Here is a 6334-nt window from a genome sequence, read left to right on the forward strand (position 1 = left end):
TGCAAGGCCTGTCTGGAAATGATTGATGTAGTATGTACAAGTTTCCACTAATTTTATAAGGACATGCACACACTTGATGGATTTTCTGGAAGATAAATAGAGTGAAACATCAGGAAAAATGTTTTAAGAACTGCTTGTATACACCTAAACTGTACAAGTGTATACAAAAACAGAAAAGGGATCAATGTTCACAAATTCTAAACTGCCTTGCTCTGTGAAGATTTGCATTATGGAGTATCCCAGGATGTGTGGGTTAAAGTCTAGACCCCCTTTCTTTGCCCTCATGCTAGATACATTCAATTTCATTCCTCTTTGGGACTACTACTTTTAGACAAAAATCTCACCCGAATTAAGAAGGCACCAGTCAAAATAATCTTATGAAAACAAATCCATTGCTTAATTTTTTCTTTAGCTTTTCTCTTCCCAGAAAAAGTATATGTGGTTTCACTTTCTATTTTGGGTCAATTTCACCACCGAATGATGTAATATGGATGTAATTTGATAACAGAAGTCTACATTTCAGTGATGAGGAAGTGTCTCCTTTCAGGAGAAAATATTATATGTTGAAATTTCAGCTGTGAACATGTAAGTAAATGTCCTTGATAATCTAATTTTAGCCATTGGCCTCCAACACTTCTTGCTTCATTGCAGCCACTCCTGTTTCTTTATATGAATGTACATTGGAAAGAGAAGGGAAATGATAAACCATGAAAACTAAGCTAACTGGATTAATTTAAGGCATTGATTTAATTAAAAATAATCTAGGGGCACCTGAGTGGCTCAGTTGTTTAAGCATCTAATTTTTAATTTTGGCTCAGGTCATGATCTCAGGCTTGTGAGATTGTGTCCTGTATCAGGCTCCACGCTAGGCATAGGATCTTCTCTCTCCCTCTCCCTCTGCCCCTCCCCACCTCAAAAAAAATCTAAAATCATTAAAAAATGTAATTTAATTTTTATTAGCAGAATGTTTAAATATAACCGATTTAAGGCACTCCAATATCTTTATGTTGAAAATATACATATTTGTATATTGACATATATTTGTATCTTGATATATATTGAGTCTTGTATGAGATACAAAATATCAATTTAAGTAAAGAAGGTCTACTGCATGGATATGCTATAACCATAAAAATCATACTTGTAAGTCAGAGGTCTAACTTAGGAGGAAAAAAATCATTATGAAACATTTATTACCTTGTTAAAGGATTAGTGTGTTAGTTTTATTTATGTCCTTGAAAATTAAGTCACTTAGTTTGCCTCTGGCACTTTCTACCTGTTGTGTTACTCACCATGCTCTAGGGTAACATAACAGAATGTGAGCTGAAACCATTAGAGAACAAGCCAAAGACCAGAACTAAATCAAATGGCAAGCCATTGCTAAACAAACTGAGTATGGCAAAACAAGGGCATTCGTGTTTTAATCCTCTGTGCCTTGGAGCAAATTAGCCAAATTATTTTTTTAAGGCCCATTTCAGAAATTTTCTTTTTCTTTTATACCAGCACCCTTAATTCTCTTACCTCTTGACTTTCTGTTTTGCCAATATTCCAATGCTAGTTGACAAATCATCAATTTTCTCTGCTCCTGGGTTTTTGAGCTTTGGAGGAAATAACATGGTTGTTCAAGAAATATGTTCTTTAACTCAGATGAGTCTTGGAGGTTGACCAGTAGTCCCTTTATGTTCCTAAGTCAAGTCACTTTACAATTTTCCTCAGATAGTTTTCAGATCTTTACTGCTTTACACAATTTCCCAACTCCATATCCATCCTAACTTAATTGAGAAAGTAGAAGTTGGGTAGTACATTGCATTAACATCCCCTCTCAATACTGCTAATAACAAGTACAAGGTAAAGGGAAGAGTGGCTGGAGAGGAGAGGTCATTGGAGCCAGATCATATTGTCTAATGGGTCATGCTAAGGTTTGGATGTGTTATACAAACAATAAGAGAAAGTTCTAGAGGATTTAAGTAAGGACTGATTTTCCTAGTCCTGGGAGTAGAGGTGTAGATCGTGTAGAAGGAAGACATTTAGAGTGAGACCTACTCTGGGCATCTTCAATCTAATTCAACAAGCCAAACACACTGCTGATGTTCATTGATACATCTGTGTTGTGGTGCAAGTGAGAGTCTATGTTAGTCCCCCAATTCTGTCCATATTCCACCTGCCTTGGAATCATGTGGGAAGCTTTTATAAAATAGAGGTTGACAGGTCCTGTCCCCATGAGAATCTAGTTTTGTGAAGTGAGCTCAGATATAATCTGTATTTTTTATAAGGTCTCAAACTGACTCTGATAATTAGTTTTGTTTGAGAATACTGATGGGAAAAGAAGTGTGGAGCTGGGCTATTCAGAGCCACAGAAAGATAAGGTAGGGAAGGTGAGAGTATGGGCCTGTTTCAGGGAAATAGCTAGATAGTGAAATCCATTCTCCACACTGATGCAGTCTTTCTGAAATATAAATCTGACTATGTCATGTATAAACTTTCAATGACTCCCCATCACAAATGGGGTGAATTCCCATCTCCTTAGAATGACATATAAAACCTTTTGTGATCTAGTCCTGCTTTCCTTCTGCAGCTTCAGATTTTCCACATCCTCTGCAGCTGTACTTAACTACTTCAGTTCCCTAAAGGAGCTATGATTTACAGCTCATGGCAGTTATAGATATTACTTCCTTAGCATAGAACATCTCTCATTCTTTTTTGTCTGGCCCAGACTCTTCAGATGTTGCTGACTCTAGGAAAGCCTCCCACAGCCCCTAGGTGCTGGGTCAGGTGCCCTTGCTCTGTGCTACCTTCATACCCCGTGCTTAATATATCACAGCCCTCGTCATGTGGCATTGTAGTCAAGGCTACTTGATATTTCCTCTGTTAAATTCTGAGCTCTTTAATGGAGCATTCATGATTAGAGTCTCAGTCATAGGCATAGGCCCTAGTACAGCAGAAATTCAAGCTTTTGTTGAAAGTATAAAAGGTGATGTTACAAGTAGAAAGACTCAGGAGCAGTCTAAGTTTCTGGCATCAAACATGAATCAGAGCAAAGCAGTGGGTAAAAAACAAGGGTTTCTGAAGTTGCATGAGCACTGGGATGTGTAAAACTGGTCAAAACAGTGATCAAACAATTCAAGCTCACAAGAACTAGGAAATGCACAGAAACAAGAAGGCAGTGAGTTCAGGGATCAAGCATCTGGGAGGAGATTGTAGCAAGGAAATTAGGTTCTGAGGTGAAATGCTGTCTAATTAGGAGGTCTCTTTTTCTAATAGGAGCCAACCCAAGGGCATAGCCAACCCAAATCCCATAGATTCATCAGGTGAGAGGGTGGATTTCATAAGAGAGATACATTAAAATTGTGTGTACGTCATAACAAAGCAACTCCTAATCCTCTCCCATTTCCTGGTAGGCAACAAATCCAAAGAAACAAACTAGGTTATAGATGAAGTTAATCCTTCTGTGAATATTGAATACAAGTAGAAAGTGCTCACCTGTACTTCACAGATGAATTAATTGCAAACATGCCTGCAATTCTAGATGAACTTTGGAGGACCCCTTGGTTTATGTAGTGATTCATGAATGGGTGCAATCTTCACCTACCTCCTCTTCTGAGAACCTGAGCCACCACTCCTAAACACCAACATAGGAGCATGCCAAGTCTTTAGGGGTCAGCAATTTTATAGATTTGGGACCATCATAAAAATATAAAACAAAATGAATAAGGTCATCCATGTGAAAGATGATCTGCTTTGTATTATGGACACATTTTGGCCCAATCCTGTTTTTTTTCTATCTCTACCATTTCCTGAAACTGGCCTGCTTTGAGTGATGTATTGGGGAGAAGACCTGTGTCAGATATATTCGGCTGCCTGTCATGTATAATTAAAACCAGTTGTGTTATGCTTTCTTTAGTTCCAGCTGACGCTTTGATGCTTTGGTGTCCATGCCAGAAAACTACCTCTTATAATCATCAGAGGCCAGTGTTTTTGCAGAGGTCACTGCAAGCTAATTAAGCAAATATGTGAAAAATAGTTTTAAATTATCTCAATTAGTAGAGTGTGTGTATAGATGTATCTAGAGTGGAGTTGAGGAGAGACTTTAAAAATAATAACTGACTTGCAGAGTTAGTGATTTGGTGACAGAAACCTATGCATATACAGTACATTTGTAGGTTCATTAAGTTGGCATGGTCTGACCTTTTGCTATATGACAGGCAAATAGACATATAGAAAATGTCCAAGAAGATCATGGCTCTGTAATTGGAAAGACAGATAAATAAATAGTAATGAATCAGTACAAAAAGGACTAGAACAGAAGTATGGACAAAGAATTAAAGTAATAGAGAGACCAGAATGACTCAACACATCTCTGCGATTTGAGGAATGCCACACAGAATCCATTCATCCAACATTTTTTGAATACCTACTATGTGTCATCCAGGGCTTAAGGGTCTCAGGATACACCAGGGAACCAAATCCAAAAATCCCTGGCCTTGTGGAGTTTGTATTCTAGGAGATTTGGGGAATGCAGTAAATATAAATTAGTAAATTATTTGTTATGTTAGAAAGAGGTAAGTTTTGGAGAAAAAAAGGGAAAAATAGAGAAGAATAAGGGGGGGATTGAGAGTCATGAAGGAAGGCTGTAATTGAAAATAGTGGCTAGCATTGGCTTCCTTGATGAGGTGACATTTGAGCAAAGAAGTGAAGAGGGTGAGGACATTGGCCATGTGGATGTCTGGAAGAAGAGGGGACAGCCAGTGCAAATGCCTCAAATCTTGAATATGCTTGGCTTATTTGGGAACCAGTGAGGAGGTCAGTGCAGCTGTAGCAGGGTGGATGAAGGAGAGAGTGCAATAAGGTATGAGATTTAGGGATATGGCTGTGGCCAGATCATGTAGGGTCTTGAAGATTATGGAAAGGGCTTTTATTCTGATTCAGAAGGGGAACTATTGAGAGTTTTGAGCAGAGAGTGACATGATCTTTTCTTGACTTGAGAACAGATAACAATGGATGGAAGCAAGGAGACCAGATAGACCAGGAATTGGTAAACTATGACTCCTGGTCCAAATTCAGGTTGTTGCTTTTGTGTAAATAAACTTTTATTGGAACACAGTTGTGCTCATTTGCATTATAACAGCAGAGATGAGTAGTTGCCACAATGACTATGTGGCCTGTAAAGCAGAAAATATTTACTATATGGCCCTTTACAAAAACACTGTGCTGATTCCTAAATGAGAATATTGTAGTAATTCAGGAGAAAAGTAATGTGGCTCAGACCAGAGTGGTAGCACTGACAGCAGTGAGAAATGTTTGGAGTGTAGATATATTTGAAATGAAAGCTGACTGGGCTTGGTGAATGGTATGTGTGGGAGTGTAATAAAGAGAGAAGCCAAGGATGAGCCTAAATTTTTTTTTTAAATTTGGGTTCTTTTTTATTTTATTTTATTTATTTATTTGAGAGAGAGAGCCCATGAGAGGGGGGAGGGTCAGAGAGAGAAGCAGACTCCCCGCTGAGCAGGGAGCCCAATGTGGGACTCGATCCGGGGACTCCAGGATCATGACCCGAGCCGAAGGCAGTTGCCCAACCAACTGAGCCACCCAGGTGCCCCAAGTCTAAAATTTTTGACCTGAACCACTAGAAGAACATAGTTGTTATTATTTGATGTATGGAAAGTGGGTGGTGACCCAGTTTTCATGGTGAGAAATCAGGAATCAGAAGAGCTTAAACTCAACATTTCTGAATTTTCAGATGACACCAAGTGAAGATGTTGAGAAGCTGAGTGAATATGCAAGTCTGACATTCAGGAGAGAAGTCTGGGATGGAGGTGGAAAATCAGCATAGAGATCATATTCAGTGTTGTGATTCGAATGAGTTTACCAGAAGAATGAGGGTGAATAGAGAAGAGAACAATGGGTGAGCCCTAAAGCATGTCAACATTAAGAACTTGGGAAGAAGAGGGCAAAAGCAGCAAGGGAGACTAAGGAGTGACCAATAAAATAAACCAAGATTGGGGTGTTCTGGAAGCCATGTGAAGAAAAGATATCAAGAACAGAGGGACTGATTGTATCCAATCTTTCTAATAAGTCAAGTAAGAGGAAAACTGAGGATAAACAGTTTTGGTGGAGCAGGTAGGAACAAAAATTGGATTGCAGTAGTTATAGGTGACTATGGGAGGAAAGGAATTATAGAGAATGGATATAGACAACTTGTTCAAGGGGTTTTGCTAGAAATTTGTAAACAAGGCAGTATCAGGCAAGGGAAGTAGGGCAAGTGAAGGGTTTTGTTTTTGTTTTTAAGATTGGAGAAATAAATTATGTGTTTATACATTGATGGGAAAGATTTGGT

This window comes from Callorhinus ursinus, unplaced genomic scaffold (genome assembly GCF_003265705.2).
Source record: "Callorhinus ursinus isolate GAN/ISIS: 27379988/994484 unplaced genomic scaffold, GSC_fseal_2.0 scaffold13, whole genome shotgun sequence".
Classification (NCBI taxonomy): Eukaryota; Metazoa; Chordata; class Mammalia; order Carnivora; family Otariidae; genus Callorhinus; species Callorhinus ursinus.